This window comes from Artibeus jamaicensis, unplaced genomic scaffold, assembly GCF_021234435.1.
Source record: "Artibeus jamaicensis isolate MK-2021 breed Jamaican fruit bat unplaced genomic scaffold, CSHL_Jam_final contig_354, whole genome shotgun sequence".
NCBI lineage: Eukaryota > Metazoa > Chordata > Mammalia > Chiroptera > Phyllostomidae > Artibeus > Artibeus jamaicensis.
The window spans coordinates 17,309,051-17,332,531 of NW_026521803.1; the positions used below are offsets into that span (position 1 = coordinate 17,309,051).

General features: G+C 36.2%; 1 protein-coding gene across 1 annotated transcript in view; it reads right to left on the reverse strand.

The window, feature by feature from the left end:
- CCDC178 (coiled-coil domain containing 178) overlaps positions 1-23,481 on the reverse strand; it is a 327,320-nt gene that overhangs the window by 139,484 nt on the left and 164,355 nt on the right. The gene's annotated exons all lie outside the window — the stretch shown is intronic.

Consider the following 23,481-nt stretch of genomic DNA (forward strand, 5'->3'; position numbering starts at 1 on the left):
GTTTTGTATACTCACAACTATAATCTTACTTTTGCCCCAAGTTTATATCTGGCTTACAAGATCAAGGCTTGATGTCATTGAATTTGACTGTTAAAAGAAATAAAATCTCACTTTGGAAACAAGAAATGTTGTCTAACTTAAAAAACTTTGAGTCCAGTAAAATTTTATTTTGTATTTTTACTTTAACACTATCCCACTTTTATAAAAATATTCTAATACCAATAAACTTGAAGGGGCATATGTTATTAAAGCATTTTTATACTCTCATATAAATTTTTTCAGAAGAGTCAATAGGAAATTGAAGAAATTGATCAATGTATAAATTATACATATGATTATTCATTTATTTAATAAATATTTGTTGAGCACCTATTTTGTACCAGCTATCTTTTAGGCATCGAGACCAAAGCAATGAACAAATGACTTACTTCTATGTACTTGTAATTTAAGAGACATAATTAAAGTAATGTAGTTTTGCATGGGCCCATTTGAATGCAAGAGTTAAGAGATCGATAATGAGTGAAAACCAGAAAAACACCCCCACTTCTGCTACAATATAAAAGTAATGAAATAAATTAAAATCTCAATATCTCAATGAAAAAGATTTCATTAATTCATTGAGTTAGTTCAGGAGCATTCACTGAGCAGCTATTACGCAGTGTCATTATGTAGAAACATTTTTCTAAAGCAAATCACATACCAGGTTTCTACAATTTCAACTGTTTTCATAACATACAGATTTAGGTTAAAAAATGATATTATAAGGAATTAAATAAGAAAGAGCTACCCTTAAATGGGTTATTAATACTAATATAAACTTTCATTGTAGAATTAGTATATTCACATCATTATAAATTCCTACAATTATTCCATTTCTTGAGGAGATCCTCAACTATTTGAACAGGTATTTTTGTTCTATGTATAAAAAGATTCAAAATCCTTCCATATTTTAACTAGGTAACTTTGTTTTATGTTCTATTTATACTTCATAAATCCATTATAAGCCCATCTGGAAAAGCAATTATTTCCAGGCATCAACTAATTTACTAGACTTCCTTCGCAATGGATATGTGGTTTCTACTTCAGAACACCAATTTCCATAGCAAATCAGGTGGATTTAGTTTCTGCATCTCTGTTTATACATAAACTAAATTAAGAATGTTATCATCATAAATGTAGCTACTGGCCAAACAGAAGGTGTAAGACTTGGGAGTCACAATCATACGGGCAATTAGAGGTAGGCAGGTCCAGGGAATTTCGCTCTAAGGCTCTTGCCCCTACCAAAGGCTACAACAGAACAGCTCTGTAATTCAGCAGAGTAATAGGAAGTGGACAAAGTGTACAATTAAAATCTATTCTTTAGCCATTTGCTGTTTTGCACATCTATGGTATAGAAATAATAACACCTAGCTTGATCTCACAAGTTCAAATGGGGAAATTTATGTGAAAATATAAAGGTATTGTCATTTACACTAACCAAAAAGTAACGATAAATGTGAAAACTTGCTATATGGATGTTATGCTACATTAACATTCTAAATGTCCAGGAGATATCCAGTTGCTGAAGATCAGTTATTTGGTTCTTTGAGTGTCAACTACCTATTAATATTTATTTCCATCTACATGAGAAAGTACAGAAGAATGCCTTAGTTGTTTTGCAAAGTGCAAATAATATTCATGATTTCTTTGCATTGGAAGATTGGTGATTTATTTAATGCTTAATAAGAGTAAGGAGAATTAAATGAAATTTGACAGGGGTATCTTTACTGTGCTAGCAGTAAAGCAACATTAAAAAAAAACCCTTGAAGTCACTTACTGAATATGGTATGTATATATATATGTATATACACACATATAAATGTATACACACATGTATATATGACATCTGTCCAGAAAGAGTCCACCATTGTTAATATAATGAGAACAGTTTGTGTGACATTGATATAACCTGGCAGCCAATAGAAGTTGATTGGAATGCACATGTGTGAACAATGATGACTTCACTGTGGTGGGTGTGGTAGACCCAGTTGGATGAGCACATGTGCTGTGTGGCCATTGCATTCAAAATGACTGAACGAGTAGAGCCATGAATCTGCATCAAATTTTGTGTTAAAGCTTGAACATCCCTCCCTGGAAACTATTTGGATGATTCAAAATGTCACAGCTCTGGGCAACTGCTCACTGGCAGCTTCATCATGACAACATACCACTCATGTATCATGTCTCCTGTAGAGTTTCTGGTGAAACATCAAATCACCCAAGTGACTCAGCCACCTCTACAGTCCAGATTTGGCACCCCCAAATTTCTGGCTTTTCCTAAAACTAAAATCACCTTTGAAAGGGAAAAAATTTCAAACTGTTGAAGAGATCCAGAAAAATACAACTGGGCAGCTACTGGAGATAGAGAGAACTCTGTGAGGTCCCAAGATGCCTACTCTGAAGGGGACTGAGGCATCATTGTTTGATATATAATGTTTCTTGTATCTTGTATATTCTTTAATAAATATCTCTATTTTTCACATTACATGGCTGCATACCTTCTGGACAGACCTTATAAGTGTATTTATGTGTGTCTCTCTATATCTGACATAATTACTATTTAGATACTACATTGAAAGACAATCAAAATTTTGCATAAGATCGTTCAGACTAGTCTCCACTCAGCTGACATCTTTCATCACAACACCAAAATATTGAAAATATATACATAAAAATAGCAGGTTTTACGCAAACTTTCTGTACAACTTTATAGAATCAACTCGATTTGCTTACATACCATGTAACTGATTTACTCAAAATCACATGACTTCTGAGGGGAAAAAGACTTATCTCTCTCTGCAGCTGGTTTCTGTGTTATCACTTATGTATGTGAATAATTAGTGCTTTAGAAATGTGTCACTATTTTTCTGATAAAACAAAAATTTCCTATTGTTCAAAAACTCATTTATTTTAATAAATTGTTTTCTCTTCTTGATTTTCATGTTATATATACTTAGTACATAAATCTCTCAGTATTTAGTGATAACATCTGATAGAAAAAGCTTCAAATTATTGTTTAAATATAGCAACAATATATAAAATAAATCAGAAAATATTTATAGATGAAATTTGTAAAGTTCTGTGAAAGATAACAAAATCCATTTTTTAACTTATTTGTGAACCTCAAAAAACATGATTAACTGCTTCTAATAAAACACCTACAAAATGGCAAATTGTTTAAGCTAAGACCTAAACTCATCATAAAGTACTTTCATAGCATTCAAAAGGAAATACATAGAAAACCTTCATATGCTGAAGATTGTTATCTCTGTGCTATAGAATTTGATAAGGCCAAGAAATACCCCTGGAAATTTCTCCTCGGAAAGCTAAATATCATTCTGAGGTATCCTTTAGCATCACAGTTACCTGAGTCTCTACTTGCCAACAGAAACAAGGCCCAATCCGTGTCTGTGTCATCTGTCAACTGTTAGTGCAATTGCACACATCCCCACATGGCAAAGTGCTCTTTCTACAAGCACTGTCCTTCAGCAAACTTCTGAAGGACACAATCTTGGGACTGCTCAGGGGAGGCAAAGAGAACTCTCGTGCTCAGCAGATGAAGGTAAAACAGACTATCCTCCAGCAATTAAGACTGGGTTGCATATATACACTCAAGCACAAAATGCATTTTTGATGTTTAAAACCAGATCTTTCACTTACGAGCACTTTCAGAGAATTCAGCCTACATACATATTTTGTCCTCCACATACATGCCTCTGTTTGTAGAAGGATGACAGTGAGGAACCTCCAACATCATAACAGCCTCACCACGCTGCACATGCGCAGATCTGGGGCTTGAATTCTAAGAATCTAATGGAATGGCTCTTTGGATAGGATTAGCAATGAGGGTTTCACAGGAGTAACACTTAAACAAATACTTGAATGACAAGAAGGATGAAGATATGTACACAGGAGAGAGAGGAGCAATTCTAGCAGAGGACAACAGAAGTTCAAAGACTATTAGGCTCCTGGGAGACTGGGGAGTTCACAACACAGAGAGGAGGCCAGTGGGGCTGAGCAAGATGGGTAAGTGGTAGAGTGATAAGGATAACATCTGAGAGGTAAGGAAAGATCCTGGGACTATGCATGCCAAGGCAATGCATTTAGACTTTATTTTGAGGGTCACAGAAGCCTTTAGAGAGTGTAAGCAGGAGTATGGCCTGACTGACATTTTAAAAAAGATCACAGCTCTGTGGAGCATTGATCACAGAGGCAGGTGCCAGAGAAGACAGGGTCCAGAGTGTCAGTAGAGAAGAGCAGCTTGGATTAATAAAATGCGCTAGTGATACTTGTTGTGATTCAGAAAATGATAATTTCCTTAAAATGCACAAAATTTAAGAAACTGTGTCCTTTTGTTGTTTTTATTCTAATAGATATTAAAAACAGACATTATCATGTTGGGGCTTTTTGGCTTTTGAGTTAGAGAAGAGCCCCTGAGCCGTGTGAAGCAGAGGAAACATGGCCATGGCTCTGGTGGGTCATTATCCTGTACTTAGGGAGAAGGAGACAAAGAGGCCTTAGTTTCCCACTCCTTCCCTCAGTGCCTGCTCCATTCATGCCACTAAGACACACCCCACCTGCAGGAGTGCTTTAGCCGCTCATGGAGATAGTGAATGAACAACAAATGAAAAATGAGGTACGCAGTGAGGTACCCAGTGAGTCACACAAGCAGTAACTAACCTAGAAGATAAAATTATAAAATAACCTTTATTTCATGTTTATTGTATGTCAAGTGCTGTGTTAAGGACACTATTTCATTTTTTTATACTTTAATATTGCTCTGATTTGAAACATGAGAAACATAGGATGACCTATGATGTATAGAAGATGTATAGAAATTATAAAACTTGGGCAAGTTCATGAAACTTGTGAGTCAAATGCAGTTCTCTCTGACCCCAAAGCTTCTCTTTCAATCACTGTTACATCAGTTTTCAAACAGAGTAGTTGCTTTAAGGTGTCCTAGACAACGAAGACTTCACTAGGAGAAAGTGAAGAGTTAGAATTTTCAGCAACAATAAAAACAAAGGCAGAGCATTCCGGAAAAAGGAAAGGAAAGAAGCTAGAAAAAGCCTGAAAATACACACAGGGGCAAACTTGGAACAAACTATTTCCTTTGGGACTAGTGACAGACACTGAGAGCTAGATATCACCATTTAAACTACATTCTGTTCATTAGAAGGTCAATGGAAATAGCATGTTAATCACTAGTCTGGCCCCAAACACCCTCTACACAATTCTTTACACAGCCTCTCTTCTTCCCTCTGCAGGTCAGAGACAAAGGAGCTGGCAGGGGGAACCAGAGCCTGGGAACGGCAAAGCCTGCGTCTCCGAAAGATCCCACGGAAGGTCACTCACTAATCAAGGCTGCCGATGTGGGATGTTTTGAAAAACAATCAAAACATCATTAGGTTAAGCTACAGAGTTGTGGCATTTTATTTCACTTCTGGAATTACTTATTCCAAATAATACATATTGGAGAGTCCATTTGGTGAAGATATGAAGTTAAGACATATTAGACTCCATAGGTTGACTCCTCCAAATTGTTTCCGGTGCTCTCCTCTTTTTTCTGGATCAACTCTAGACTCAGGTTCTCTGGGACTAATGCAGACCATGAAACACCATACTGGTCAATGAGATGCAAATGCAAAATTTCATGAGTGTGATCCTTTCTCAGTGTCTTTCTTTTTTGCTTGACAGAGGGTGTGATGCCTGATTTGCACCAGCCTCCCTGAACTATTGTATGGATCCCAGAAAATGCTCACCTACAGACTCCTATAAACAAACCAACCAACCAACCTCTATTTCATTAAACTATAATTATTCAGCTGTTTGGCTATTTGAAGCTGAACACAATTCTAACCAATACAGAAAAGTTAAGTGGATGCAAAATGATGTTTCTTAGTGAGGATGCTTTTGTCCTCCTGCCCACCACCCCTCCTCCAGAATGCTTGTTTTACAACCCGAGCCCTGTAGTCAAATTCCTGGAACTCAGTGCTAGAACATGAAAAAGCACCTCTGTGGCTTTCCAAGGGGATGTAAACATTATTATTTACAGATAATCATATGCCACTGTAGGATTTTGATCACGAGTGTCATGAATAAAATCAGGAATATTGGATTTTATGCAGAAAATGAGTGGTAGAAAGCTGAAGTCTAGAATTCAGAATCCCAGCTAAAAGGCTGCTTATTAGCTCCTGAGTGTTGGTGGTGAGGAAACGATTTATTAGGGAAGAGGAGTTTGGTGATAGAATGACAGATGTGGGTGATGAAGAACAGAAGTAAATAATTCAAAATTGGGTATTGAGCTAGCAGAATATTAAACACATGTATGGAAAAATTAAACATTTAACCATTTTAATTGTAATATTTGTGAACACATAACCCTCCCAAAATTGAGAAAGCAAATACCTAAATATAAAATATTCTTTTCTACTTCTCCTGTGATTTGCACATGGGATAACAAGGTACCCATGACTTGGGCAAAGATGTAATAGATTTCCTACTTAAAGCCTAATGTAAATATTATTCCCCCTATTAAAAAAGCACTCTATTTACCCGCAGATCACAGAAAATATGGCACAAAGAAAAGGACACAATATTGAGACTGAAGGACAAGCAGAGTTGTCAAAAGAATCACATAAGGATACAGAAACCCTTTTCCTGATTAAGCAAAGCAGGCAGCTAGCATGGTGCAGAGATTACTGGGCAAAACAGTCTTCACAATGTTTTAATTAAATTTTGGGAATGAGGATAAACAAAGAGTTTGAGACCATGAAACTAGAATATGGTTTTTTTCAGGGAAGATGACTATAAAACAAAATTTGCCTTGACCACCCACAGAAAGCATCACAGAATCTAGAAACAGAAGAAAATAAATGAACATGAAGATTATTTTCATACACTTGGCTACATGTTTCCATCACAATCTGAGTCAGGAGGAAATAGAAGTTTATAAGTCTACTCACTAGTCTCTGCTATGTCTTTATGTCTATTATAAATAAATTATGGCTAAATAAATCGTATAAAAGTGCATGGTGCTATTATTCACAGTGCATCTCCAGACATGCCCCAGTAAACTCTGGTAAAACCTACTGTTTTAATGAAATCCTGAGTTAAATAGTGCTCCTCAGTATTATTATATGGAAATACTTAAAGTGGGTAAATTTTGTGTGAACTAGAGAGGAGGTAATGATTATAAACAAATTTAAAAAGTTTTAGCAAACAGCCTTATGAAATATTGTTGTGAAAATTTCCTTTTTTGACATGTGACATTTCTTCATAAGACTTTATAAACAGTACAGTATTTAACCTATTTATCAGAATTTCTCTCATTCTTTACAAAGAAAAATTTTAACCAAGAAATTCTTTCCAAAAGGGCATAAGCTAGACAATTCAATTAAGGCCTACTACAAAGAAAGAATGTCCACTTAGAAATGCTTCTGAGGTAATTTTATTGACTAAAATAAATATCAGTGCCTTGTATGTAATATCCATGGATGAGTTTGGAATTTAGGAAATTACCATTGTTTTTTTATTGTTGTTGCTGATGTGTAACAAACTCCAATAGGTTACAATACCTTATAAGTAATATTTTTCTCTTCCAAAGTTACACTTTATTGAGGACAGAGTTTTATTCAGTAAGAGGGGATTCAAGTTGCTCCCCCACTACCCGCAAGCATCCTGAAAGTTAAATAGCTTGTTTCTCCCCAAATGAAAGACAACTAAAATAAGCAGTATGAACAATCTCCAACTGTGAACTAATTAAAGACAATTCCCTTTCAAGGTTTTTTCACTAGATGTCATTTGTAATTTTATTTTGCTTTCCTTAAATTGATCCTATTTTACATTCCTGCTCTTTCTAAGATTTATCCTTAAATGGCATGATATTTTAATCTTGGAAGCTAGTGACATTCTAATGGGTCACACTTAAGTTAATATTAGACTATTTAAAAATTATAAAACAAGTAAGAAATATACTATAATCCTATGAAGCTAGTAGAAGTATCTTGATTTAATGAGCAGGTAACTCCCTAGTTTTTCAAGCCCATTGTCATTATGCCCCAAAATGCCTAACTCGGTGTTTGTAGCTAAAGCCCCAAACTCTGTGCCTTAGTCCCTCCATAACCTCAGTTCCTCATGCCCCACTTCCACTTCCACTGCCAAATTTCTAATGTGGAAAACGTTGCGGAAAATAACTATAAAGTTATTTTAGGACAGAATCAAATCTAAAATCACATAAGGTACCCTGGCTGGTGTAGCTCAGTGGATTGAGCGAGGGCCTGCGAACCAGACAATCGCGGTTCGATTCCCAGTCAGGGCACATGCCAGGGTTGCAGGCAGGTTCCCTGCAGGCCAGTTCCCAGCAGGGGACGCACAAAAGGCAACCATACATTGATGTTTCTCTCCCTCTCTCCTTCCCTTCCCCTCTAAAGATAAATAAATAAAATCTTTAAAAAAATAAATAAATAAAATCACATAAGGTATAAGAATGTCTAAAAAATGGGAAAAGGACTTGAACAGACACTTCACCAAGGAGGACATACAGAGGATCCAGAGACACATGAAGAGATGCTCAATATCACTAGCCATCAGAGAGACACAAATTAAAACCACAATGAGATACCACTTTACACCAGTCAGGATGGCTATCATAAACAAAGCAACAAACAACAAATGTTGGAGAGGTTGTGGGGAAAAGGGGGCCTTAGTTCACTGTTGGTGGGATTGCAGACTGGTACAACCATTATGGAAAACAGTATGGAATTTTCTCAGAAAAATAAAAATTGACCTGCCTTTTGATCCAGCAATTCCACGGCTAGGATTATATCCTAAGAATCCTAAAACATCAATTTCAAAGAACCTATGCACCACAATTACAGCACAATTTACAATACCCAAGAGTTGGAAGCAACCTAGGGGCCTGTCAGTAAATGAATGGATCAACAAATTGTGGTACATATACACAGTGGAATTCTATAAAGCACAGAGAAAGAAGGAGCTACTACCCTTTGCAACAACATGGATGGAACTGGAAAGCATTATGCTGAGTGAAATAGGCCAGGCATTGAAGTACAAATACCATATGATCTCACCTTTAACAGGAAGCTAAACAACAAAACAAACAAGCAAGCAGAATAAAAACAAAAGACACTGAAACAGAGAACAAGGGGACAGTGACTAGAGGGGAGAGGGGAGAAAATTTAAGGGGAAAAAAGGGGAGGGATTTGGAGGAACAAGTATGAAGGACACAAGGACAAGAACTAAGGGGGGCGGAAATGGAAGGGAGGTGGGGAGCACAGGGCGGGTTGGGCTGGGATGGGAGAAATAGACAGAAAACTGTACTTGAAAAATAAGTAAATAAAATTTAAAAAATGTCTAAATAACAGAAAAATCAACAGAGTAGAAGTAATGCCTGAAGAAATCTAACTAAAAGATTCAAGAAAAAATGAGAACCCAATAAAGGAGGAGTATGTCCTCCTAGAAAAAGTGCTGTGAACCATCTGCTGGCCTGCTGACCAAGATGACCATTTTCTTATCACTTCCTACATTTTTTCCAAAGTCTATTAATTTATTGAGAGGTTCTGTGCCAGGCACTGTGTGGCATTATTTTCTATATAATACAGCAACACTGTTAAATACTACATTTATCTACATTTTTAAGGGAAAGGATATTATATAGCCAGTAGAATGGAATCAGTCTGACACCAAACTATTGCCTCTCATTGTTTTCTCCTTGAATAGCATCCCTACTCTTCAGCCTACATGTTCAAAGTATCGCCTTATTTTCATAGCCAAGATTAGCGATTTAATCTCTAATAATCTTGAACCTAACTTCTAGATATATAAATATTTTTATATGAATTATTTTTAAAGGTTTGAACCCATTTTTTAAGAATTAATTTCAATTAGTTTCATAATCTCTGTCACCTTGTTCTTTTCTACCATTCAAGAAGTATTTCTCATTATTTAATTCATAAACCTTCTGTTCTTTCCAAATTGGTGTTATTCATTAGTCTCACATTTCTGGGTTTTTTTCAATATGTTATTAAAAGAGTTTGAGTTTATAGAATTTCCCAGACTTGGGCAAGAAACCTTCATGATTCCACATGAAGGTTTTTTTGTGGAAAACATCTTTACCAATTACCATCTTATGCTTTATTAATACAGTGCTCTTGCTGAGAATATTCTTGCCCTTTTCCATTTTAAGTAAAATTTACTGTTTATAACATATTTGAATTCTGTCTATCAAAAAGCACATAAAGTTGACCTAGCATTCCAAACACTTTTTAGAATTTTAATGTTTGTAGGAGACATTGACTTCTTATCAAATATCCATGGGCTCCCCCACACTTCTCAGTCCTACTAAAGTTTGGAAAGGCCATGAGTCAACTCTGCATGAAAAAACACAAATTAGTTTGACACCAAGACATTTGACAGATGCTGTTTGATCCTCCAGCTTTTTCTTCCCTTGCAAGGAGACCACCAAAGCCTTTGCTTGAGATGGTGGAACTGAGATAAAGATGAACTAGAGTCCTTTGTTACTTTGTGGAAGTGAACTGCCCGGGAGAACCAGAGACTCAGTGAACTTCTGTGACTTAGAAATCAACATCTGTATCTGTAAACCACTGACATTCAGAAGCTGTTACCCGTGGAGAGCCTAATCTATCCTCATCAATACTGGTAACTGATATAAGACACCGGTGACCATGTTAAAACACAACCAAAAAAGCAAATAAAAACTAAACTAAAGCGAAATAGGTGACATTTGATGAGTAGTCTGTGGAGGCTGAGAGGTTTTGATTTGGTAAGTCGCACAATGTTTGAAACTGCTGTTGCCTCTGATAACTCACAGTGCTGACTCTGTGAGCAACGAGCTCCGGCAGGGCGCTAAACTTTGGAAAGTGGAACTGTAAGAGTGTGTGCTGATTGGCAAAGTATTACAACAAGATGACTTACCAAGACATATCTCACTCTAAAAAAAGAAATTTGGGAAAGTCATAGAGTCATAAACCATAAACAGTTAAGAGACAAAATTGAAAAAGCCCTCTAAAGACAAAGCCTTTACCTCCTCAGAGGCAAAGATCAGATTAAGAGAGTGGCCTCTTCACCTATGTTAAACCATCACCAATGAAAATGCCTCAGGAAAGAAGTAGAACTAAGACTGAGACTTTCTCACTTCCGCCAAGATGGAGGCCTAGGTGGAAGCACTCTGCCTTCTCACACAACCAAGTGTAAAAACAACAAAGTTTTAGCAACAAAAATGCAGCCAAACCACAGAAAATTGAACTACACGGAAGTCTGACAACAACGAACCCTTCAGCCAAACAGATAAGAGGGGCAGAGGTAGCAGCAGAGCGGGGTCCGGCAGGAAAGAGCCACCGAACCCGCCCGGGCGCGCGACCCAGATGCGCCAGCAGCCGTGGGTGGATCCCAGGTGTGGAGAAGCCAGCGGACCCATTGAGGGTGGACCGTGGTCACACATTCCCATGAAGATAAACTGGTTAAGGAGCTAGCGGTGGTAAGACGGACCACGCAGGCCCCAACTGCGGGAAGCTGCAGAGGGAACCGCCATTGTCCCTCTCTGACCCCGGCCCCACATACAGCATCACAAACCAGCGACCTGGGTGGCCCCGCCCTGGTGAACAACTAAGGCTCTGCTCCTCATAAGTAACAGGCACGAACAGATCACAACATGGCTCAAGAACAACTCAGAGCCCCAGAGCTGATAAATCTAAGTGATGAAGAAATAGCCAAACTTTGAGATGCACAGTTCAAAACACTGGTGATCAGGATGCTCATAGAACTGGTTGATTTTAGTCACAAATTAGAGGAACATATGGAAGCTAAACTAATTGAAATGAAGGGAAATACACAGGAAACCAATAGTAATGGAAAGGAAACTGGGACTCAAATCAAAGGAGTGGACCAGAAGCAGGAAAAAAATGACCAAACAGAAAAGAATAAAGAAACAAGAATTCAAAAAAAGGAAGAGAGGCTTAGGAACCTTCAGTACATCTTTAAACGTTCCAGCATCAGAATTATAGGGGTACCAGAAGGGGAAGAGGAACAGCCACAAGTGAAAAACATATTTGAACAAATAAGGAGAACTTCCCCAATCTGGCAAAGGAAATAGACTTCCAGGAAATCCAGGAAGCTCAGAGAGTCCCAAAGAAGGAAAACACCAAGGCACATCATCATTATATTAGCCAAGATTCAAATGAAGGAGAGAATCCTAGAAGCAGCAAGAGAGAAGGGGACAGTCACCTACAAAGAAGTTCCCATCAGACTATCAGTGGATTTCTCAAAAGAGACCTTACAGGCAAGAAGGGGCTGGAAAGAGGTATTCCAAGTCCTGAAAACCAAAGACCTACATCCAAGATTGCTCTATCCAGCAAAGCTTTCATTTAGAATGGAAGAACAGATAAAGTGCTTCTCAGATAAGATCAAATTCAAGGAGTCATCATCACCAAGCCCTTATTATATGAAAGGTTAAAGGGACTTACCTAAGAAAAAGAAGATAAAAAAGATGAACAGTGAAAGGACAGCTAACTCACAGTTATTAAGAACCACACCTAAAACAAAAGCAAACTAAGAGGACAGCTAGATCAGGAGCAGAACCATAGAAATGAAAATCACATGGAGGGTTAGCAACAGGGGATTGGGAGAAGGAGAAGGGGGGGAGAAGGTACAGAAAATAAGTAGCATAGATGGTAGGTAGAAAATAGATAGGGGGGAGGGCAAGAATAATATGGGAAATATAGAACCCAAAGAACTTGAGACACGTGGTCATAAACTAAAGGGGGGAAATGGTGGGGGAGGGGGTGTGCAGAGTGGAGGGGAAGGAAGGGGGGAAATAGAACAACTGTAAGGCATAATTAATAAAATATATATTTTTTAAAAAAGACTGAGACTTTCTCTCTTGAATGGGACAGCCTCGAGATCACCTTACTTAAATCTAGAAGGGCATGGAATGTGAAAACAAAGAAATAAGTGTTTGAGAATGACTCAGACCAAACTATTATGGGTGTGAGTAATGGGAATCAAATAGAGCAGTAGGACCAGATAGAAAGTCTATTGGGCTTTTGAGGGTCACAACAAATATATATATGCCAAGTCTTTTATACGAGCCTTATCAGTCTTTGGACTTCTAATTTTCCACGGGCAAGACCTTAATTAAGACAGCTTTCTAGCCACAGTGAGAGCACATTTTACACAGCCACTTAAGACATGGCTAAGAAATATCTTGAAAACCAGACAAAACTCTTAAAACCTCAAAGAACAATGAATAAAATACTCCTCCTGGGGGGCCCATCAGGTCTTATCTAGGAGCTGATATCTAGGAGCAGGTTCGCCCCTTCACCACATCCCCAGTTTGGGAAATCCTGTGATGACTGCCTAGCAAGATTTCAATATTTCAGAATTGCCATGAACCAGAGACTACTGAATATCTCTAACACTGAACGCTAAAAACCACCAGTTGACAAACCATACCCACAGCCTTTAAAGATTATTTTCATACCTTTCACCACCAGACAGCTGAAAATTACCAGATATTTTTAAATAACACAAAAAGGAAACTAAACAAACAGGGTAAATCCTGAGTAAAAGAGAATTTGCACAAAACAGAAAATAAAAAAACAAATTTGCAGTTAATATTCTCAAGACAAGAAATGATAAAAAAAAAAAAACAAATTAAATGAGAATATTTCTTCAAATCCAAAAAGGGTTGAGAAAGTTGAAGGCATCTCTCAGAAAGTAGAACAAAAATGTAGAAAATAGAAAAGAAAATAGTCAATAAAAGAAAGTAATCATCTCATCTTTAAAAACTTGTCATTTATTTTCATATCTATCAAATTGAGATAATAATGATGATAATGCCCCACTAAATACCCTACAGTGAATGCCCAGGTAATGTAGTTAAGTGAGCTAGTCTAGGCACTTAGAATTATGCTTGGTAGAAAATAAGCACTCAAATATCACAATTAGTATCAATAGCAGTATCACTATTGAGGTGAACATCCATATTCCTTAAACAAGAAAAAATGAGAAAGGAATGGGAGCACAGTAAAAGGAAGTTATCTATAAAATTGAAGAAAAAAATTTCTACACTACTGGCACATGTCTTATGATTTTATTTATTTGTTTTTATTGGTATTCAAGTACAGTTTTCTCCATTTTCCTGCCACCACTTTCCCCTGTCCCACCCACCCCCATCTCCCACCCTCAACCCTTCTCCCCTTTGGTTTTGTCCTTAGGTCCTTTATACATGTTCCTTCACAACCTGTTCCCTTCTTTCCTCCATTATCCCATCACCTCCCCTCTGGCTACTGCCCGTTTGTTCTTAATTTCAATGTCTCTGGTTATATTTTGCATGCCTGTCTGTTTTGTTGATTAGGTGTTGGTTATTGGTGAGATCATATTGTATTTGTTTCTCACGGCCTGGCTTACTTCACTTAGCATAATGCTCTCCAGTTCCATCCACGCTGTCACAGAGAGCAGGAGCTCCTTCTTTCTTTCTGCTGCATAGTATTCCACTGTGTAAGTATACCATCATTTTTTAATCCACTCATTCACTGATGGACACCTAAGTTGTTTCTAGGTGAATGTGAAACAACTCTTTCACACTTTCTAGGTGAAAGTTGTTTCATGGTGAATTGTGCTGCTATGAACATGTCTCAAGATTTAAAACACCCACCTGGTATTAGACTTAATTAATGAACACAGGCCCACACCAAAAAAAGATAATTGTTCAATTTCACAACAGTAGGGATTAAAGTGAAAAATCTAAATATTTTCAGAGAGGAAGAGGAAGGAGAGGAAAGTTAAATATATGCAAAGTATCAGTAACTGAAATGGCATCAGAATTCTTAGTGGTCAGAAGAAGACAACAGAAGCCAGAAAATAATGTCCCAAAATTATGAGGGTGAATTCCTGCTAATCTAGAATTCCATACTGAATTATCAAATCAAGATAGAGAATAAACTAAAATCATTTTCAAATATGCAGGGTGAATAGCTTTTAAAAAATAGTCATAATATTTTGCAGTTTCTCCAATCAAAATACGGCATTTCTTTGTCCACCCAGTAAGACTCAAAAACTGGCTGTGCATGGATGGAACTGGAAAGCATTATGCTGAGTGAAATAAACCAGGCAATGAAAGACAAATACCATATGATCTCACCTTTAACAGGAACCTAAACAACAAAACAAGCAATCAAGCAAAATATAACCAAAGAGACTGAAATAGAGAACAGGCTGACAGTGACCAAAGGGGAGAGGGGAGGGAGTTTCAGGGGAAAAGGGGAAGAGCTTACAGTAACTAGTATAAAGGACACATGGACAAAAACTTAGGTGGGTGGAAATGGGAGGGAGGTGGGGAGCACTAGGGGGTTGGGCTGGGATGGGAGTAAAAGTCAGAAAACTGTACTTGAACAACAATTAAATAAATTAATTAAAAACAAAAAAAAACTGGCTCTGTACTGGTGCTTGCGCACTCCTGCCACTTCAAGCCCAGAGATCACCATGAAGAAGCTGAGGCCAGCCTCCCATGATGGGGGACTGTGTGAACGGCGTGAGGCTCCAGCCATCTCAGCCATCCCAATGAACATCTCTAAGATGGGAGTGAGGCCACCTTAGACTCTCCAGACCTGACCAACTTAGCACAATGAGAACCAAAACAGCTACTCCACAGAACTGAACTGAAAACCAATTGTTGTTTTAAGCCACTAAGTGTTGGTGTGAACTGTTACACAGCAACAGTTAATGGATATACCCTCAAATTTTCTCAGGACACATATAGAGAATATACATCTCCGAACAAACCGCAATAAAAAAGTGGATACAGTCAGTTCAGAAAGTTGGTCCCAGGAAGCAGCGGCTCCAACACATGCAGAGACAATGCAAAGAATGAAAGGTGGATACAAAACAATGGCTAAGCAGTGAAAATAAGAGGCAACAAGACGCATGGGGCAGGAGAGGGACTGCAGGAAGGCATCATAAAAGAAAAAAAAATCACAGATTTGAATCTGTTTTTGGTGATGAAAAACTAGGCCCCCCATGAAAAGGAGGCAATTATTATTGGGTTGGCCAAAAAGTCTGTATGGTTTTTTTCATAACACAAAAGACATGTTTTTGTTTCACCAATAACTTTATTTTTTAAAATATTTTATTTATTTATTTATCTTTTAGAAGGGAAGAGAAGGAGAGAGGGAGAGAAATATCAATGTATGGTTGTTTCTCACATGTCCCCTGCTGGGAACTGGCCTGCAACCCAGGCATGTGCCCTGACTGGGAATCGAACCACAATTCTTTGGTTCGAGGGCCCACACTCAATCTACTGAGCTACACCAGCCAGGGCTGTTTTCACCAATGACTTTATTGATATGGATATTTTGAGTATGTCAGCTATCTCCCATGTGGTATAATGTTGATTGTTCTCAGTCTCTTGATTTGATCGCTCTCAACTTCAACAGATCTACTCGACCATGGAGCATCATTCAGGGAGGAATCTCCAGCACAAAACTTCTCAAACCACCTTTGACATGTTCAGTCAGTCACAGCACCATCTCTATACACTGCACAAATATTTTTCTGTACTTCAGTTATGTTTTTACCTTTCTTGAAATAATAAATCATAAACGCCAAACAGGTTGCTTATTTTCTTCCATCTTTAATATTAAAATGGCTGTACAAAATTTACCAATTTTGATGTTAACTTTTTTCATTTTATTTATTTTAGAGAGAAGGGAAGAAAGGGAGAAAGAGAGGGGGAGAAACATCAGTGTGTAGTTGCCTCTCACATGGCCCCCACTGGGGACCTGGCCTGCAACCAATGCATGTGCCCTGAGTGGGAAATGAACCAGCCACCTTTTGGTTCACAGCCTGCGCTCAATCCACTGAGCTATACCAGCCGGGGTGATGTTTACTTTTTTAATGCATGCTGATATAACAGCTGTCACAATACAATCTAACAAAATTGTTTCAAATGAAGTTGAAGACAAGCATTACCAGAGCCATCTTATGGGGTGGAAAAATCCTGAACTTTCTAACCAACCCAATAACTCCAAGAAAAAGAGAAAGGAAAAGTTTTCTTGCTACATACATCGAACAAGTTTTGGGGTATAATTATATTGGCACAGTAGTTTGATACAGAAATGAAAATAAGAAAGTATAGTAGGAGGCTCTTATATAGAAATATGATGGTAAATACCTGAAAAGATTGTAAAGTAGCTGCTTCTAGCGAGGGGCAGTAAGGGGTATGGAAGAGTGGGACAGGAGATACTTATCCCTAGTGTACAATTTAAACTCTTGATTTATAGAAGTATATTAATTTAGAAAAAATAAATTAAAAATATATTACAGTCAAAGAAAAATACCAAGGGAGGAAATTTCTAACTAAGTTTAAATCTATACCAGTTACATCTATGTCTGTTTATATTTATGAATCTCAGATTTCTATGCTTGTTTCTTTAAAAATTCTAACCAAGTGTTTATAACTAAACTATAAAGATTTAAGTATTTTGAACCTGTAATTTTCTTGCTGGTAATAATGAAGAAATAAAGAGAAGCGAAATAGACATTTACCAGAAAAAAATTATCACAGTATTTTATAAGAAGAATATCACTTGGAAGTCACATAAAAATATAAAAATAAGAAAAGAGAAAATATCATATATTTATGAATTAAATTTTAAAATAATAATTCTGAAGACTAATAACATAAGGATAGGTGAGTTTAAACTACAACAAAGCAAAATTGAGAATAATGTATCAAGTATTATATATAATTTGTAAACAATATATATGTGTAGTGTGTATTTAAAACATTGGATGGAAAGATGATTTTATTCTCTTGTACTTTCCAAATCATCTGGAATAATTTTGTACCACCCTATATGATCATAGAAAAGATATGGTATTTAACTTCATTATTTTTGAAAATCTTGTGCCTTTACAAAATAACCATTTCATGGAAAAATTGAAAAATATAATGGAAATGAGTTCTGTTTCTGGTTAACAGCAGCATAGCTTCTTGAAGAAAGCAATTATAATCTGTGAGCCCAATATAAACATCAAATACTGAAGGAACTAAAGAGTAACCAAAAGTAGATAGAAGAGGAGATGAAGAGAGATCTTCATTGACATGTGTTTTTTCTTGGAGGACACCCTGTACTAGGGCAAACAAAAATTAATGTGATTAAAAAAAAGATAAGAGTGTCCAGAATTTGTATAAAGTCCATCAATCCATCAGAAATTACGGCTCAGAGAAAAGATAAAAGTTATTCCATAGGTATAGATTCCAAGATGACTTTGAATGATTGTAAAAAGAAAGACTTTAAAGCAGCTATTACTAAAAACATTTGAGGAATTAAGGAAAAGATGGAAATAATGAGCAAAATAAAGGGAACCAACACAAAACAGTAAAAATATGTAAATATGAAAAATACGAGTAACCTATATGAAGTGAGCACTCCGATTAAAAAGTAGTTTGTTACACTGAGATAAACTTTGAATAGAAAGATAGAGGCAAGGTAAAAGGGCAGAAAAACATACACTATGCAGATGACAAGAAAAATCAGTATGGCTCTATTAATATCAGACAAAGTACACACCAAGATAAAGAATTATCAGGAATAAAGAAGGACATTTCAGAAAGATTAAAGGGTCAAATGATAAGGAAGATACAGCCATCATGAATTTGTATGAATCTGTTAGAATTTCAAACATATAATACAAAAGCTGAGAGAACTAAAAGGAACTAGAAAAATCTACAAACATAGTTGAAGATTTTAACACCTTTGCATTAGTAATCCATAGAATAACTAGACCAAAACAAAAAAAACCCTCAAAGTTTATAGAAGTTTTGAATAACAACATTGAGATTTATAGAATTACGCTTTTAACAGAGGTATAATATAACACATATTCTTTTCAAATGCACAGTGAACTTCCACTAAATAGAAAAAATGCTGTGGTATAATGTCTCAGTAATTAAAAAATGAATTTGTACAGAATATGTTCTCTGACCATTATAGATTTAATTATAAACAAATGACACGAAATAATTAGAAAATCCTCAAACATTGGTGTAATCACTTGATAAATTTGAAAATACATCAGAACAAAAAGGAAAGGATAAAATCTGTGTGATGTATCTAAAGTTATGCTTAGATAACACTTGATAGTATCACCTGCTTATATTAGAGGAACTATAGTTTTAAAATCACTGATCTAAGTTTTCATTTAAAAAAGCTAGAATAATGAAGAAAAATTTCACCCAGAGTAAGGAGAAGGAAAAAATAAGAAGTAAATCAATCAAACCAAAAATAGACAGTAATCTAGGAAATTCCAAGTGCCTTGCTTTCTGGTGATCCAATTTAAAATGAAAAAAAAAATTCTTAAGAGCACAAATATCAATAGTGTTCTTTAAACTCATTCTCTCAAATATTAGATCTCCAGCAAGTTTTGTCAAATACTTCATGGGAGAGGCTTGATGGTTGACTTCTCCTGTGAGACCCTGACAAGAGGGAAATCTGTATTGTGGGTGAAATGCAGAGATGGAGCCTACGGACAGAGCTAGTGTCTACACGAAGGCCAGAGGCAGGGACTAGCAGCCCCAGACGCGGAAAGGATGCAGAAGCATGAAATTCCCCAAGCGCTGGGGGGATTTCATGGTGGGTAACTGAAGGAAAGGTTGATGATCTATGCTTAGTTGTACATACAATGAGCCATTTAAAAAGCTTTTTATCAGGGATTCTTTCTATGTAAGATGGGGAAGTTTTACTAAAAATGGTCACAATATTTCAAAAGAAATCTTTGGTGAAAGAAGCAAGTGACAATGGTTATCCTTGGGCATGCAGTTCATCTGGAAATATTGATGATGTTTGGTCATCTAGAAAACCTTTTACTTTTAAGTAATCTGTAATATATGTGGAAGTATCACCCATACAGGGGTGAAAATCTCTCAGATATCAAATATTCCTGGGCATGCAAAAGCAAGGAAGTAATGTTGAATATTCTATTTATGATTTTAATTCTTCTTTCCCACTTCTAGAATGATCCAAAGCATCTTTAAAGACAATTTTTTTAACAAGACATCTTCTTTCCTTTACCCATTCTTATCCAAAAAGCCAGAGTAGTGAATTGTTTAGGGTGGTATGGAGTTGAAAGACTCTGGCAGGAGCTGGAGTTATAGTCAGGGAAAAATGACTCCATGACGGCATTTGTGATTTTGCTTTCTAAGAGTGGAACTGGAGACAAGAATAAACTACATTTCCCAGACACCCTGCTCCTACCATAATACCTGGTACCAAGTTGGCAGCAAAATTATCTAGCCTAAGCTCATGAGATCTATTTCTATGAAAAAAATGTAAACATCTTACCCTAGTAAGGAGAAAGATAGGTTAAAACTTTCTATCCATAATATATTGGGTCACCAGTGGTCTACATAGGATTTTTTTAAAGGTTGGTTCAAACAACCCAGTATGATGGCCAGGTACCTTATTTGGTTTTTAAACATGTCTAGAAATGCTTCTTTCTTTATTTAAAGTTGAAGAAAAAAAAGGTGCTCCAAAGAGTACCAGAATACAGCCTTCTTTCTTTCCTCTCACATAACTTTTAATTTCTGTGGTTGATCTTCTAATTTAAACCAAGAAACACTTCTGCCTTTGACTTTTCAAACAATTGGCAAATGTGATTCACTGTCTCTGAGTTTTTTAGTTGCAAGCAATTACATTTCTTGCAGTACATTACATTTCTATGTTAAGCGAATTACTAATAAAACCAATGAAATCTTTCTGGGCCTAAGCAGTTATTAGGTTAGGTTCTATGTTTTCTGCAGACTTGCTTTGGTTTTGTTCTCATCAAAATACTTCAGGATGGTCTTAAATACAGACTAATATGCTAGAAAATATCTTTTAAATCACTTTATTAGCAAATACCAGCATAATTCTTTTTTAAATAACACCGATCTCACAATTATGCTTTCTTTTCAAAATACACATATGTAGTCATTTTACAAAACCTTTCTGGGACCAGTAGAGTATTCCTATTTGTAAGTCATTACTCTGACTTTCAGTAACATCCTATATTGATTTTAAGATCTCACTTATGGCTTTTAAAGCATTTCATGGTTTAAATATTCTATACCTTTCAGACTGATTACTTCCATATTATCTGTCACTTTTTTACTATCAGAGCGGGGGCTGCTTCCTGGTCTGTTGTCACAAATGGATTCCCATGAGGCTAACACTTTTCATGCATCTTGCTAACAGAAATTGCTACTTCTTGAAGTAAGTAATTCTGAGCCTCTTATAGCTTTATAAAACATAGGTGTAACACTTTTTCCACAGATTTGAAATGCTCACTTATCTGAGGGTTTGTTCTTAGACTACCTGAAAGGAATTGGGAGAAGCTTCTCTAAACACTGGATGTATTATCTTCTTGATAATAGTGCTGTTTATAGCGACTTCCCTTTCCTAAAAGTATGTCAAAGAAGCAAAACATTTTCTGTAATTCGAAACTCTTTAAATTGCTTCCTTATTATTGATCTTAAGAGTTTTATAATATTATTTGTGTATATTTCCCAAAGTGGGTGACTGTATTTCCATGATGCAGTCTGATTTGCCACAGTTCTCAGTAGTCTATTGGTATGTTTTCCCTCTCCCTTAAGAAAACCATGAAAATGCTGGAAGCTTCAGAATTTCCTCAACAAATGTCTGCCTTCAACCCACAGCAGTACAAAACTGGACGGATCATGAATTTAATATTTTGTACTTTATATTCATAAAATGGCTGAAGACAATTGAAATTTAAACTCCATGTATTCTAAAATAACATTTAAAATAAGTTTAATTTAGGAATTCAGAAAAGAACTAATGTTTTCGTAAACAGTAAGCATTTCAATTTAGAAAAAGGAAAATATTAGGCCCATTGATATTTTAGTGCAAATCGTTATGATTCTCGTAAGTCAAACCTCACTAGTATAAAGAGTTTTCCACAAAATTATGCAATGTGGAATCTGAGGGGCCTTTCAAGATCTAGTATAAGTTATGTATTTAAAATACAAACAATGCTTTTTTAGGGTCAAGTCTTTAGTAAAAGGAGCAGGAACTTGTGTGCTACTTTTATTATTCTAAGAGTAATGAATTTTCTCTCTACTAAACTGTCTGTGTCAGAATTTTTCCAAATTATTGCCAGAATAAAGAATAGAAAATGGAGATGATTATAGTTAGATGTTTAAAGATCTATGGAATAGATCTTGAAAGTTATCATCTTGGAAAGAAAACACTTGTAACTATATGAGGTAATGGATGTTGATTAAACTTATGATGCTAATCATTTCATAATGTATACCCATATGAAATCTTTATGTTTTACACATTAAACGTATACAATATTTTAAGTCAATTACATTGAATAATACTGAAAAAAATCAAGAAATGGAACAAAGAGTTCTAAAATAAAACTTGCATTTATGGAAGCCCTGGGCTTACTTCCAACTGGAAAGGTAGTTTAGTTCCTGAAAGTTCATTATTTAAATGAAGTAGGTTCATGGACTGAGAACCTTACACTATTTTCCTTTTTGTCACTGAATGATGACATCTAATTGTGATATGATAATTTTTAGTAATCAGTATGCATAATAGAAGTGATTTACCTTTTCAGAAGAACAAAGACCTTCTGATTAGATTCTGCAACATGAAATGACAGCAGCCAGGTGATTAATTTAGGATGGGTAGCAGTTGTACATTGGTGGGTCAGATATACTCTGTGGTCTATGTGATTGAAAGCAAAGATGTGGAAACTGATTATAGTAATAAATAATTTGCCACATGTGTGCATTTCTGTTGTAGAAGATTGTGTCATCTAATTCCTCTGTTGAGGAAATAAATGACTGGCAAGAAATATGTAAAATCTTCAACACCACCTAATGAATTTTATTGGACATTATTGTATTAATATGTTAAAGATGCTATAACAATTAACAAACTTAGTGTCTTAAAATAACATGAATTTACTTTTGTGTACTTCTGAAAGTCAGAAATCAAACATAAGTCTTATGGGCTATATTCAATACGTCAGTAGAACTCGTCCCATTTGGCGGCTTTGGGAAAATAATTCCTTGCCTTGTCTTTTCCAGTTCTCAGAGGCCAGCTGAATCCCTTGGTGAGTGTATCACATTACATTTCTTCCCTCTGCTTCCATCGTCACATCACCTTTTCCCTTCATTTGTCAATTCTTCCTCAGCCTCTCTCTTATAGAAACACTTGTGGTTACATTTAGAGCCCATCCATATAATCCAGGATAATCTCACCAACACAAAGTCGTTAATGTGATCATACTTGCAAAGTGCATTTTGCCATGTAAAACTACATTCTGCTGATTAGAATATATGGATTCCTTTGGGGACTGTCATTTAGTTTATCACAATTAGTATTAATT